The sequence below is a fragment of the Rutilus rutilus genome (assembly GCF_951802725.1).
Source record: "Rutilus rutilus genome assembly, chromosome: 24".
NCBI classification, from domain to species: Eukaryota; Metazoa; Chordata; class Actinopteri; order Cypriniformes; family Leuciscidae; genus Rutilus; species Rutilus rutilus.
The window spans coordinates 18,581,769-18,597,346 of NC_140228.1; the positions used below are offsets into that span (position 1 = coordinate 18,581,769).

The following is a 15,578-nucleotide window of genomic DNA, read 5'->3' on the forward strand; positions in this document are numbered from 1 at the left end:
AAAAAAAGTTTTTAGCATGTTTGAATAATATTTAATAAAAATATGATATATTATGATTCTTGGTTCGACGAGTCTTAGCCTACTCGAGAAACCGCTCGGACGATTCACTCCGATTTATGAACCTATCGAACACGATAGGCTATTATTATAGATATTATAGAGCCCAAAGCTGTGAAGGAGGTAGTTGTCAATTTTACTATTTCACTGACATCTGTCGGGTAGTAAGGACATTTTATGCGTTACATAAATCCATAAATATCACGCAGGGCAGCCTCCCAGACAGCAACATAGTGTCGGCCCAGATCCGGGCCACATCTGGAGCGTGATCCACATCCACATGTACCAGATGTGGACCGGATCTGGCCCAACACTGTTGCTGTCTGGTTGTTCACCTATTTGAATTTTCGTTTCCTATTTATACGTTTCTCTTTAGCTACTAATTTCTAATACATATCTATTCTGTTCCTATTTCTATTCCCTGATTTGTACTTAAGTTGGTGTGGTCCTCAGGGCGGACCTGTCATAGCAGGTAAGACTAATTCAAGTTAAACCACTGGAGAAAGAATAACCCTCTCAGCCCAGTTTCCCAAATGCCCGCTTGCTGGTGCAGCAATATGTGCTCATTGTTATTCTGTGGCCGTATACAGTCTACGGAACAGTTTTAGAGCCGGGGTGACCGACACGCACCATCATTAGTCTGAGATCACTCAACTCCACCTGCTGCTTGGTTTCTGATGACCAGTCTATGATCTAAGCAAGCTATCCTATGTTTTTGGGGAGGTGGGCGGTGTTGGACTGGATTCAGATATCTGCTGGATGGAGGCAGGAGAGGGGCTGACCGCTCCGCTCATGTGACAGTCTGATACCGTGCGGGAAGCATGTGCGCGTTGCGCGTTTCACTTGGACCGGTGACGCGGAGGCTTTGATGAGCCGGTTCGGCTGGAAGGAGGAGGTTTCGGACTAGTCTCCATATAGGTAGACATAAACTCCTTATTCGTTATTTACTGCTGTCATTGCATGTATTTTCTTTGCGTACATTATGACAACGTTACTTACGCATTGGTAGGCTACTCGATTGTGGAGCCTCTAAGATGAATGAAAGCTCTTAAAATCAATTGTGAATATTGCATTTATTTATTTATTTATTTTGATGATGATGATGATTTCTGGGTTCTCCTTATTCGGATTTAGGCTACACTCCCATGAAAGATGCTGTTAATGTTCTTGGTTGGTTAACTGATGTGATAGAGTCATATAGGGATGAGAATCATACGGAATCGATTCTGGTTCCCTAACAGTTCCATGAACGATTCTTTCGTATTTTGGAGGTAGAAATGTGTGTGTGGGGGGGAAGGAAATGGAAATCTTATGGGATTTTTGACATCAGTAGTCTCTAATGATGGAATAATTTAAAATTTCAAAATAAAACGATCGGTATTGATTACTTTATTGCAAAAGGTGCGTTTACAAAAAACAAACAAACTAAAAATTAGGCTACTTTTTCTTTTTTCTTTTAATGCAATTCTTTAAAATAGGCCCTAACGATTATTTAAATAAAATAGACTACTAAATAAATTTCATTTTATAATAACAAAACTCAAAATACTACACGTTAACCAAAAGTTTCTCACAAATTTCCCAAGCCTTAAAGGGATAGTTCACCCAGAACTATCCTTTAAGTAGGCTATAGGATAGAATTCAGTTCCCCGACGGATTCAATGTAATTTCTTTACTGAAAAGAACCGGCTCATATTCGTTCCGAATCATTCGAATTGGACTGCATTACTTTTTTCAAAACACTAAAAAGTTCCGACTCAAGAGATTCATTCATTTGAAATTCGGACTACACTAGTGGCGCTGTGCTGAACAGAAGTGTAGGAAACACTGTCAGACTATTTTAGTTCGGTTTTCTGTCCGCATCAGAGAAAAAAATGGACCCGAACGTCACGAGAATCAATTTGTGCCGTTAATTTCTAAATAGAACTGAACAACAATCGATCCCTAACCCTAGTCATAGAGTAACGGCTTGCTAGTCATAGTCTCTCTCTCTCTCTCTCTCTCTCTCTCTCTCTCTCTCTCTCTCTCTCTCTCTCTCTCTCTCTCTCGTCACACACACTCACACACACACACTGGGGGTATCAGCCTTTATTTATTGTGAGCTGCCGCTGAAGGAGAGTTAGGGAAGCTTTACGGTATCACCACCCGTGAAAGATCATTGTGTGTTTCATAGTCAGGAGGATTCTGAGGATATAACGCAGATAAACATGTTATTCTACAGACGTATTTGATCGTTTTCCATCATATTCTTATAAGGTAAGAGACATCAGAGCTTTTCTCACCCTTCCTCTGGAACATTTGCCTTAGTAACTCACATGGCTGCACCTGCTCATAGATTGTGATAGATCTAGAGATAAATGGTCCCTTAATGACAAACTTACTTAATGTATTGTTTGGATAAATGACTAAAGGAAGCAAGCATTCATTCTCCACCATTCATTTAATCAACATATATATCGGATATGCTTATCACTTCAGCCATTTTGCTATCAGAGTCAAACATCTTCATTTCAGCATCCTCTTCTCTCTTTGTTTCATTTTGTTGGCATGCAAAAGTCCATTTTGGAATCTCAAGTGGTTTAGGAACATCACTTGTATTAAATGTATTCATTTGATAGATGCTTTTATCCTAAATAATTTAGATTCAAGATAGAGTATAAATCTTATGGGTAGGCCTACTATTTGTTTTCTCCCTGGGAATTCAACCTATGACCTCGGGGCATTGACTACGTATTACAGGAACGTCTGTAGAAAGGCTAAAGAACAGAGTGAATGTTTCCTTTACCCCGGGGCTCATTCATTAATATTCAGTTCTAAATAATGAGGCAACTCTCTTAAAGCTTGAGGCCGTTAGAAGGGGTCCTCTCCATAAAGATGCTCCATTTGTGTGTGTGTGTGTGTTGCCGGTCCCACAGAACAGTAAATGTTTAGAAGTGCAGGGTCATTAAAAGTTGGTCGCCAGAGAGCATTGTGAAAGGAATGTTAGTCAAAGTCCTTAACAGAACACCCCCAGCTATATGCTTTGTTCTCCGGGACAATACCTCGCTGGTTTGTCCAATAGGGAGATAGAGGGAGGGAGCCGGGTCTTGGGTCAAGTGGCAAGACACTGACATATGTAGCTGACAACTTGTTCAGGAAGGGTCACCTGATACGAGGCTGCAAAGCAGTGAGTGTTTCGTGAAAAGTGGAGGAGGAACTTTGATTCATTGGGGGCAAAGGACATCACCCTTTCCCCTCCGTTAGTTAACTTGCTTCACGGCAGCGTCATTATCTGTGTTCCTTTTTCTCTAAACATGGCATTCTTTAAAAATTACCTAAGTGTCTGTTAAAAAAAGTTAATTTTTATTTAGTTTGCATGGGAAAAAAATACTCCCCCCCCCCTTTGTCAGATGAAATCCATAACTTTCTAGATTTTTGAATTTTACTTACATGTAATAATATTATATTACTTAAATATGAATGATTTTTATTATATTAAATATATTTATTTCATTAATTTTATTTTATAGATTGGATATCTCTAATATATTATATTGCATTACATCTTATTACATTACAGTTCAAAAGTTTGGGGTCAGTCAGATTTGATTTTTTTAAAGAAATTACTTTTATTCAGCAAGAATGCATTAAATTGATCTAAAATGACAGTGAAGACATTTATAATATAAGATTTCTATCTCAAATATATGCGGTTCTTTTGAAGTTTCTATTCATCAAAGAATCACAGTTTCCACAAAAACTTTTTTCAACATTTCTTATTATCAATATTTCTTATTGATAATAATAAGAAATGTTTCTTTAGCGCGCAAATCATCATATATAGAATGATTTCTGAAGGATCATGTGACGCTGAAGACTGAAGTAATGGCTGCTGAAAATTCCGAAGATTTCAAAATTTATTTAAAAATTTTGTCACATTTTTAAAAAAGTCACAATATTTTATTTCTGTTTTTACTGTATTTTTTATTAAATAACTGCAGCCTGTATGAGCATAAGTTACTTTTTTCAAAAATACTTACCAATTTCAAACTTTTGAACGGTAAATTCTAATATATTTGTTTAATAAATAGATTTAAATATTATATATTTGTATATTTTTCAAAGTAGCCATTTTAATCTCTTGTTTTTGGGTGTGATTATGGATGATCCTTCATTGTCCTCGTGAATCGAGGTCATTTCAGAGTGACAGTAACCAGACCAGGACAACAACGTATCAACTGTCCTGTGGTGTCACCTCTGCCCACACCAAACATCACTCATGTGTCAGTGGGACGCATATCATCATAGCAACCAGGCTTCCTGCAATCTTATAGAGTTACAGAATAGGAAAACATCCCATACCAATTAAAAACAATCAACATCTGGAAAAAATTCAGGGTCAAGCAAGGAAGCCTTACAATCTTATCAGAGACTATACAGAAAGAAAGGCCAATGTTTCCATTCTCTTTTCTCTCCGTCTTTCGACCATTTCCAGTCTCAGTTACAATCCCATATGACCCAGGAGAGAATGGTACAGCCTGGTATGGAATGTGTCTCATGCCTAAATACTCTAGATCTTGAGGACAGTGAATGAACTCCGCACTTCCATGCTCATAAAACCCAGCAGACAGGAAAAACCCGACACACGGGCGCAACGGAAGAAAAACAACGTGTTCTTTTCCTGAAGACTGACATGCACTCCTTTAAATGCCACCCTACATTAGCAGCTTTAGAAATGAGTTTCTTCTAAGGATATTTCTGAGCTTCAGTAAATGAGGTTATACAGGGGCAGTTGAGATGTCCCTCACTGTCTGATAGGACATTTCCTCCCATTTCCTGTAAGACACTGATGATTCTATCAGCCTGAGTTCCTTCCCATATAGAAATTCGGTTTCGGTCAGTCGAGCTGAACATTGTCAGGAATAACAAACAGAAGGAGACAGAAAAGTTCAGGGTTTTTCCCAAGTTCACCCAAAATGTAAAATTCTGTTATCATTTCAGTATACTTTTAAAAAGATTATGTAAATCATATACTTTAAGAGCTAACTGAATGTATTGTTTTCGACACTTCATCATTGCATGTTAATTGAGATTAAATGAGAATGTATTATGATTTAAATTAAATACAATTAGCTGATCTTTGTTTTTGACCCACTTACTGTAAGTAGGTCTTAAGTACATTTTCATTTGTAATTTCATTATTTATACTGCCAAATGTACTGACAAGCATTTATGGTAAACTAAAATATACTTAAATGTCATTTCTATTGATAAATTTGAGCACTTGTAATTACTGATGTTGCACTTTAATACATTTTAAATATATTAACTTTAAATATGATATTGAATAACAGACTACAGTTAAAAATATAATAAAGTACGTTTGTTTCTTGAAGTATGACAAAAGATTATTAAAACATTCATTTAAAATGTACTTTAAAGTCAAACTTTTATTTTTACATAACAAAGTGAACTTTTTTAAAGTGATGAATTCATCTTTAAGTACACTTAAGTGGCCTTTTATTTCATTAATATAATATATTGCATTATATATTATATTGCAAGAGCTTAAAAAAATGATTACACTACAAGTGCACATTCAATTTTTCACAAGTGTTTATTCACCCTCATGTCTTCCCTAACTTTTTTTGTGGAACAGAAAAGAAAACGTCTCGGTTACGGATGTAGGGAACGGAGACATTACGTCAGTGACTGACGAAATTGGGGGTTTCGCTTAGAAGCCCCCAATTTCGTCCAGTTTCGTCAGTCACTGCTGTAACTCGTAGTGACCGTAGGAAAGTGAATGTTAGAATGTCCAAGCAGCTCTTTCCTTATAACGAAAGTAAATGTTAATCAAGTCTGCAAGCAATATTTTTTGTGAATAACGATTTCAATTTCAGTCTGTTTCTCAGACAAAGTTTCACAAGACTTTAAATACAGCACACATGTAAAAAGGGCTACTTTTATCAGCTTTTGGTCCTTTTTGGAGCTTGGAAGCCATGGCTCCCATCTACTTTCATCTTAAAGAAGAGCAGCTTGGACATTCTGCTAAACGTATAACTTTGTGTTCCACAGAGGAAAGAAAGTCATAAAGATTTGAAACAACATGAGGTGAGTAAAGGATGTCAAAACGTATATTTCTGGGTAAACAATTCATTTAACCTAATTTGTGATAGTGTCTTGAACCGCTGTGCACCTTTAGCATCTCGGGTGAGTTTGATACACTGAAATATTGAACACACGCTGTTTACCATGCACAAAGTAGCGCCTGCCCTGTCTACTTGAATTTCTTGATGCACCGACATAGCAGGTGTCTTAAATTACCCAAAGGGCAATGCTGATAGTGACAACAGGTCTTCCCATGTCCCTGTTGCAAGGAAGGGCAGCGGGCGACAGGACAGCCATTACAACGATTAGAGAGTGCGCTAGGGATGGATGAGGAAGATAAGAGGGAAAGAGGGAGAGAGATGAGGGGAGGACTGATGGAGCGTGAAGTGTGTGTAGGGGGAATTCCTGGAATTCCATGACCGCCACCACTCTTCCTGATCCTGATAAGACACACATCCGCGCACACACTCAGACATTTTCACGTTTGTAATTTTACTAAGATGCTGAAGAAGCCGACCCTATGGAATGTACTGGATTGGCTCTTTTATACAGTCTTGTAGCTTCTGTGTGGCTTCATAGCAAGGGTTTTATCAGTTGATGGCTTCAGGCTGTCAGAGTGAGTTTCTTGGCTTGCCTCTGATCAAAGGTCTTCAGCTTTATTTGGCACTGCTGCTTATTCCAGACCGAACAGTCACTTCAAACAAGGATTTAATAATATAATAATGAGCATGGATGGTGGTTCTATTCATCAGTATGAAATATACTCAATGCAATAATGTTTGTAGCGGTTCCAAAAAGTATTTGGGCGCATAAAATGTACGAATATCAACTAAATATCAAACCAAGGGGGACTTTGTTTTAAAGAAATGTAGCACAGACACACTTTTCAAGCAAAACATTTAGTGACACTTTATTCTAAGATGACAGAGTCACATGTAGTTACTATAGAAATAATAGTAAGTTATGCAAATTTAGAAAAGCAAATAACCCTGACCCTATAGTAAGTACATGTAGTTAATTAATATTACTCAGTTCATAATTGTGTAATTACACTGTAACAACATCACCTTAAAATAAAGTGTAACCCAACATTTAACCCATTTTTTGTTCAAAATGGAGATTAAATGGATCTGGTTGTCAGTTGTTAGTAGAACATGTTTACAATGTGAACTTGAGGGCATCTCATTTTATAAATCCACTCAAATTCAGTGTCAACAAATTCTAATGCTATTTGGCATTTTTGCTATTTTGTATCTAATGCAACAACGTTCATACATTTGTAATTGTGACTTGGCTGCCCAAAATGTCTAAATACCTTTTTTAGAACCACTAAATGAAGATAGCTGCAAAATGATCATTTCCAATGTCTAATTTAAATGCATTAATACATATAGTCATATGGAACAGTGTCTGGAACATTTTCAGCATGCTTTTTGGCATTATAGTGAATGCATTTTTTATGACCCGGCTATGATATGCGGTCTTGAGGATGTTCAGACTACTTGACAAAATCCACCCTGAAGGGTTTCTTAAGTCTTGATCCCCAGGATTGGCTCTGTTGAATTTTCTTGCACCCTCACCTAATTTGAGATGATAAAATCCCTCTTAAGGAGATGTAATGCTCTGAAGGAGAGTTCAGTTCACTTATGAAACCTTTAGATTCTCCCCTAATATATCATACAACAAATGCTCCTTAAACATCTCCTTCAAAGTGCTGAAATATGAATTCATTAAACATTAAACTTCATAAAACCCATTAAACTCAAATGTAATGTGCATTTTAATAGCAGCAAATGAAACCAGACAAATTGATTGATTTTTAAATCTTAAAAGAGAATAATCTAAAGATATAGACAGTTAGAGAGAAACGCACAACTCTTTAACCAGAATCCTTTAGCGTTTTAGCTATGTGGGCCAGATGAACAATGCTAATAGGATTTACTTTGACTGGATGGAGGGGCGACGGGCGAGAGAGATTGGGAAGGGGGAAGGCATCCCGCCTTTACCCCCTGTTGCGTACTAGCCCACCCAGAGCAGTCATGTGATGCTGGCAGGTGTCTGGCACTGACTAGACCATTAGTGACCAAACCCAGCAACTTCCACCCAAGCTGCAGGATTATATATGGACTTAATGATAAACAAGCCAACCCCCTTGCTAACAAGCCACCTTTGAAATTGCAATTGCCTTGCTTAGAAATTGTCATGTTGCTACTGAGCTTGACGAAAACTCGATGTTGTCATAGTCAGCATGGCAATAACAGCAAGAAATAGGCCTTATTCAGAGCAGCGCCATGACAGGTATGAAAGCGAGGCTGTGAGGGATAGACTTGCTGTGTTTTCAACGGCATCCGCTGTAAAAAGCTGTGGAAAGCTCCTAGATCACTTTTAAGTTTCCGCAGCTCATATTGCCTGGGGATTTTGTCTACTGAAATTTCTCGTAAAGATATTTTTGCAGCGTTTCATCTGCAGAACAATCCAAAAAACACATTAAATAACAGTACAACTGTCACTGTTGTGTTCTGTTTAGTTTGTTTTTTCATTGGACTTGTCTTCCTGTCATGTCACGTGTCTTCTTCACTGTCATCATTAGTTCAGTTGTATCACCTGCAGTGGTGTAGTGGTAAAAAAAGAGGTGAGTAAACTATAAATTCTGGTGAACCACAACTTGTCACCCGATAAGGTGGACCACTGCCTACTGGTGTATGTGTATCCTGATGACATCGCTATAGGCTATCATTTGATGGTACTACTAACCAGTGATAGATGGTACTATCACTGGTTGTTCCCTCATCATAGGTCACACAATCACTATTCAATTCATACATTAATCTAAGTTCTTGTTAAAGAGACTCAAAAAGGAATAATATGGTTGAAATCTATAAAGTTTACTAAATGAGAGAGAACAAAAATATTTAAGAGAGATCGAGAGGGAGGCTTATATCCACAGCTTCCAATGCAATGCACTTGTGCATAATGATTAGGGATTTGGGATTATTTTCATAGTCGATTAATCTGTTGAATATTTCCTCGATTAATTGATTAGTTGTTTGGTCTATCAGAAAAATGTGGATCAGTGTTTCTCTGTAGAGGGAAAAGTCTTTAACCTGGTGCAGGCTTGATTCCCTCTGAATCTCTTGACTCGTACAGTTGGGTTTTGACATGCTCCCTACATTAAACCAGCTGCTTGTAATGAATAAAAAAAATCGCTTTTTTGCATCGTTTTAATGATTTCCTGTTGCGGCTGCGATCAAGTTTCATTCTCGCGCAGCTTGTTTAGTAACTTCATGAGCGTGTGTTTTCTGTTACGTGTGTGCGCCGTTCTCTTTGTTCCGTGTGTGTGTGTGTGTGTGTGTGTGTGTGTGTGTGTGTGTGTCGGCGCGCTGCGCTCTCTTCTCCGTGTTTGCGCTGCGCGCTCTGCTCTGTCGTTAACGGCCCAAATGCTGGAATCATGTACCGATCGGCGATCACGCACTGGAAAAGCAAAGTCCGCTCAAATAACGTGAAATTTAGAGGTGGATAAACGCACTTTGGAGGTGGGCAAACGCTATTTCCGAATTTTGGGAGGTGCGTAAACGGCGTTTACGTGCGTTTAGCCTCCACTACACCCCTGATCACCTGGGTTTAGTTCATCGTTATCATAATCATCTGCATCACCTGTTAATTAGTGTTCATCTGTGTTTGTATTTAGTTCCCTTCTGTGCAGTCAGTCTTTGTCCGTTCTCGTCTATGTAACGTCGTGTTTGGTGTGTGTAAACCTTCTGCCTGTATGTGCCTATCTGAGTGAATTAGTCAAATGTATGAATTGGAGCCATTGGCCTCTTTGTCTTCTTCAACCTACACCACACCGTGACAACAACCCACTGAAGAGATGTATGTCTATCCCTCACAGCCTCGCTTTCATTCACGTTCAAAATCAAAGATGGCGCTGCTTTGAATAAGGTCTATTGGTTGATTCGCAGATTTTGGTTATTTGTAATGGTTGCGAAGATTTCTTGTGAAGTACATCAGTGATGTTCACTAAAATGGTTTTTCTTCATTGCTAAATCTCAGAAAATGTCCAAGTCATATTTTGCTCCAAAATCAAAATAAATAAATATAAATGAAGTTAATTAAATATAAAAATAAAAATTGTGCAATGTGACATTATTTTCAAGCACATATCCCCCTAAAAAAATATGACCTTGGCGTATAATGTTCAATTTACATTATTTTTTTTTCTTTTGATTTTTGGAATTGATTTAGGACACAGCCATTTGGTTTATTCTTGAGCACCAGTCTTGTTTAGTTCCATAAAATGCGATTGCATAAAAACATTTTTTTCCTTTAAAAAAAAATGTTTTGTTCCAAAAGAGAAATCCTTAAAACCCAAAATGATATGTGGGCCCCTTCCCTGGGGAGTATAATAGAACCTTTTTCATTTTGAGTTGATTATGTCATTTTCAGCTGTGAGCTCCTTTTGTGATACAGAGTGCCTTGGATATGTTCTTACTGTTAGGACTCCACCTACACTTCACAAATGATATTTTAATCATATTCCCTGCTGAGGTTTTAGCAAAGAATCTTTCCTTTCAATACAGTAATACAGTTCAGTCATTATAAATGACTAAAATGGTGTAAAAAACAAACAGAGTCTCTTTCGAGCTTTGTATTAAGACTTTATCAACTCTAACTTGATCACTAACTTAAGCCTATTAAGACAAGATGTCATTAAATGGGACGCGCACATTAAGTCCTTTAAGAAAATGACAAACTCCATCTCTGCGAATTATGCTTCCTCCAAATAACAAGCTTCATAGATCATATTAGACTTTTTGATCATTTTGTCTTGTTAAACCTAGAGTTTAATGTCAAAGACGGAAAAGCTAATAGTCGTGATGTACCTCTGATTAAATGAATCTCATCTGTCGAGCAGTGGGGGGTTTGCTTATACAGAAATGCTCTGCTACATCAAGCCAGCTTAATGTGATCTTATGTTATTATGTCAATGTTTAAAGGGGTGGTTGATTATGATTTCACTTTTTTAACTTTAGTTTGTGTGTAATGTTGCTGTTTGAGCATAAACAACATCTGCAAAGTTACGACGCTCAAAGTTCAAAGCAAAGGGAGATATTTTCTTTTAAAGAAATCGCTTTTTAAGGACTACAACAAACGGCTGGTAGGGACTACACGATATTCCTCCCGGGTTAGTGACATCACCAACCCTAAAATTTACATAAACCCGGCCCCGGAACACGATTTATAGATTATCAAAACAGAATATGCTAATCAATGACTAGAAGATAACTACACATCAGCTACATAAATTCATCAACTAACCATTCAGAGATGTTGTCTACTTGTCACTTCTTCTTGAGTCTCTCCATCATTTTCTGACTCCGGTTTGAACATGAAAGGCCAAAAGGTTTTGAAATTTTCAGTGCATGTCTGTGTGAGGTAAAAGGACACAAGCTGTTGTAGCTCCGCCTTCTGTGCCGGAAGCAGTGGCTCATTTGCATTTAAAGGGACACCCTCAAAACGTGTGGGGTTTTATATCTGTGGGGTATTTTGAGCTAAAACTTCACATACACACTCTGGGGACATCAGACTTATTTTACATCTTGTGAAAAGGGGATTATACCACCCCTTTAATTAGCCTCGTAGAGTGACATATATATATTTAACTATCAGCATCAAATGTAAATATATCAAGTGACCAAGCGCAGTTTGTTTTCTTTTTACGTGATATTTAAGGGTGATTAAATTAGAAATCAGATTGGAGGTAGTGATTTCAGACCTTTTTGTGTGCATTATGCACCTGACAGTTAGTGAACCCGTCTGAGATAGCTGTTTAACATAAGCTGTCGTGAAATTAATTTATATCGGACATGGACATGAACATCTTGATTTTGTGCATGTTTGTTTTATCTAGCAGACAGGAAGGAAAAGACAAGTAATGAGACTGAATCCTGCTTAGGTGTCAGGTAAATAGTCTGGACAAGGTTCAAAATACAGGTCATCACAGGTCTCCTTTCAAGCTGTCTTCCTGCTTTTGTGTTTTTTAATCTCTTTTCTTTGTGCCACAAAAGCTTTGTCGTTTTAAATGATCTTTCCTAGGTAGAGTAATCAATAAGCCCTTATATTAAGGGTGAAGGGTCAGATCTTTCTGACATTTCCCAAATACCATAACGAAGTCTAAATTTGTTTTTGTGCTGCCTGGTGCATCTTAATTACGTTTAAGCCTTTCAGAATGTAACATCAGGTATGGTGACCTCAATTAATGTGTCTCTTATATAATAAATCACATGCAATTTTTGTTTAATAGTACATGACCTATAAAACTCATATCCAGACACACTCATTTTAGTAAAGGCATTGTTTTTATTCGAACAGTCTACAATAAATCTGTGGTTTTGTCTCAGTGCAGGTATTTTTGTCTTGAGATTTAGTTTTGACACCTTTAGGTTTGTGTCTCAAAATCTCGTATAGTGCAATAACACTGCAGACTGTGATTTATTCCGTATCTGACTCCTGCAGTAAATGAGAGCTTGCTGGAGATAAAAGCTTTATGTTTTATGCCGGTGTGCTTGTGTGTTTTTTTTTTTTTAGTTTGTGCAAAGAGAAGATCTAATCAGTTCATACAACTTCTCTGACTTGTGGCTTATTTTTTAGTCATGTCAAAAGCATATGTCGTTGTTGTTTATGTCTGAGATCTAAAAACTGAAGGCTCTGTTTTGTGTGCTCATCCACTATTATTCTTCTATTCTTGTCATAAGTGGTGCTTGCCAAGACATCACCATTACTTTTGCCCATACTATGGGTTTACTCCTCAATAAAAAATTTTGATGTGTTTTACTCATTCTGCTCCAAATGAGTATCTGAATAATACTTCTCATTGCGCCGCTTTATTTTATTTTGTATTTTATTTAAGAGGGGTGCAGGGCTTGACATCAACTTTTTTTGCTCACCAGCCACTGTGGCTAGTGGTTTTCCAAAGTTACTAGACGCTATTTACTATCTCATAATTTGGCAGCAGGTATATTAGGCTGATGTCACTTTAAGACCCGACGCACGGATCCATTATAGTGTTACACATGCGTTTTCTTTCTCAACTGTTTACGTTCACTCAAAACATAACCGACTGTTTACTTGAATATTCACCAAGACCGGCATTTTGGCATTTTTTTGTGTGTATTTTACTGTTTAAGCACAATAAGATATTTAAATTTAGTACTGAGAGGCAGCTTTATGTGGGCGCACTATGAGTAAAATAATGGACAATACGCACAATCCCGAAATTCAAGCCATTTAACACCAACAATATTAAAATGAAGGGGAGGCGGGTTTGTGTGTCACTCGCTGTCGGAGAGATAAGAGAGCGAGAAAGCACAGCTGGTATTGTGTATCTATTCTGAGGAAAATTAGTATCGGAAGCGTTTCAGATATTTCAGTATCGATATGTATCAAAATATCGATATTTTTGACAACACTACATTGCATTTAGTTTATAATTTCAGATGCATTTTTAAAAGACTACAACTGAAAACTGTAAATATTATATATAAAATTATAGTGACTGCGTTACACGCCACTGCTGAAATGAACCCGCATTTGGCGGGTGTTAATGTCAAGCCCTTGAGGGATGCGTTATTATAGTCTTTTTTGAATGATTGAAGAGGCCAGAAAATAGTTGATAGTTGATGAATCAACACTTGAAAGGATTTGAACCTACATCCTTTCAGTAACCAGCCCAGATTTTTGCTAGGTTACACAACCCTGTTTTCCCTCTAAAAGCTGTTCTATTTTGGCAACTTTTACTCTATAACTTTTTTCTTTTTTTCTTTGCTTGTTCTCTTTTCCTTTCTTCTCACATTTTTTTATTCCATTTTTGAGTAGGTGCATGATTATGGGTGTATGCATCTAAAAAAGCCTTCTATTTAACGGATGCGGTAAACCTGGCTGGTAATGTGAGATGACATTAATATTGAATAAGATAGAAAGAGGAACGTCAGGTGAGAAAATGAATTTTCATATCCAGGGCTGCTGACTATAATAAATAACACTTCCACACCGGAATTGGGAAACTGTGTACATTCATGTGTGAGCAGATCTGTCTGTACTAACTGCATCACCATGGATACAGTGAAACACTTATGATGTGCTTTAAACAGTGCTGGATTTTCAGTGGTTTGAAATACAGCTGTTTCGATTCAGTACACACATGGATTTTGTCACAGAGTGATACATCAAAATCTAGAGGTATGACATACAGTGACATAGATGACTGCATTCATATGTGCTAAACTATTTGTCACCTACAGTGATGTCTCATTGTAAAGCTTTGGTTGGGAAGACACATCGATTCACACTGATTCATGACAGGCACACAAATCTCTCATGGTTTTTTTTCACCGTTTCACGACCTTAAACAAGTATGCAACTAATGATTTCTGAGCCTTGGGCTCCATGTTCAAAGATCCTGTTTGAAATGCCTTTGAAAATGTCATATAAATATGAGTTTAGGCTACATTTCTCTTGTTACGTTCCCATCAGTTCATACATTTCAAGATGTCAGGCGTTTTGGAGCTCAGCCTGTGCTAATGCCTCAGCTCTTCTGAACGGTGAGTACCCGAAAGAAAAGAGATGACTTAGCATTTCCTTTTGGTTTGGGAAGAGTCATAAAACAGCTTAAAACATTTGCAGAATTTGCCTTGTCAGTGCCAACCCACTGCAGATAAGGGACTATCTATCAATAAGAGCCACAAACTGCTGAATCGATGTTTATTTTAGGTGAAATTGAGATATTTGTTGCTAAATGTGCTGAATTTGATTTTAAAGACATTTTCAATTCAAGTTTGCATTTAGTTATTGAGCTCTCTGTCTGTATCTCTCGAAGCCATTTCTGTATTTGTCCGTGATAAAGCTCTCAACAACTTTAGCTAGTCAAATAAATGTAAATTTAAGGCTGGATTTTTAAATAAACTTTAAAAGTCTAAAATGTCTTACATTTTAATTCATGTAGCCGCAAAAGTAACTGAAAAAGAAGAAGGAAAATGTATATGGGACTTAAGAAAAGAATGACAAAAAATGAATATGGCTGGCCATGACTGTTTGGAACTTACTTGAAAATGAAGCACATAAGACGTACTCGGTTACTAACGTAACCTTGGTTCTCTCTAGAAGAGGGAACGAGTACTGCGTAATATCTTACGCTAGGGGAAAATCTCTTTTCTGCGAGATATTGAAGCCAAAAATTATCCTTAATTTTGAAATAATGTAAAACGCGTTGCGGCAGCATGCAGACATAGGCAAGACGGTTCGCGCGCCTATTGGCTGCCCTGCGGCAACTGCAGCAGCCTATCGATAGAGAGCGAGAGCGCTTGCAAGTTCCCTATACGCTTTACCGAAGCGAGAGCCAGAAGAAACACTGTCTTGAAAGACAAGTGTTTGATATCAAT

The 15,578-nt window shown here is 37.5% G+C and overlaps 1 protein-coding gene across 2 annotated transcripts in view; it reads left to right on the forward strand.

Annotated features, from left to right (window-relative positions):
* The first annotated feature begins 688 nt into the window (after nucleotides 1–688).
* Nucleotides 689–15,578, forward strand: part of tmem108 (transmembrane protein 108) — a 66,811-nt gene continuing 51,921 nt past the window's right edge. Inside the window, exon 1 of one of the 2 annotated variants that reach the window (XM_084399160.1) lies at nucleotides 689–975. The gene's annotated coding sequence lies outside the window, so the exon portion shown is untranslated. Of the gene's footprint in view, nucleotides 976–2,159; nucleotides 2,314–15,578 lie in introns of those variants that run through there. The other variant, XM_084399159.1, reaches the window with a different exon arrangement.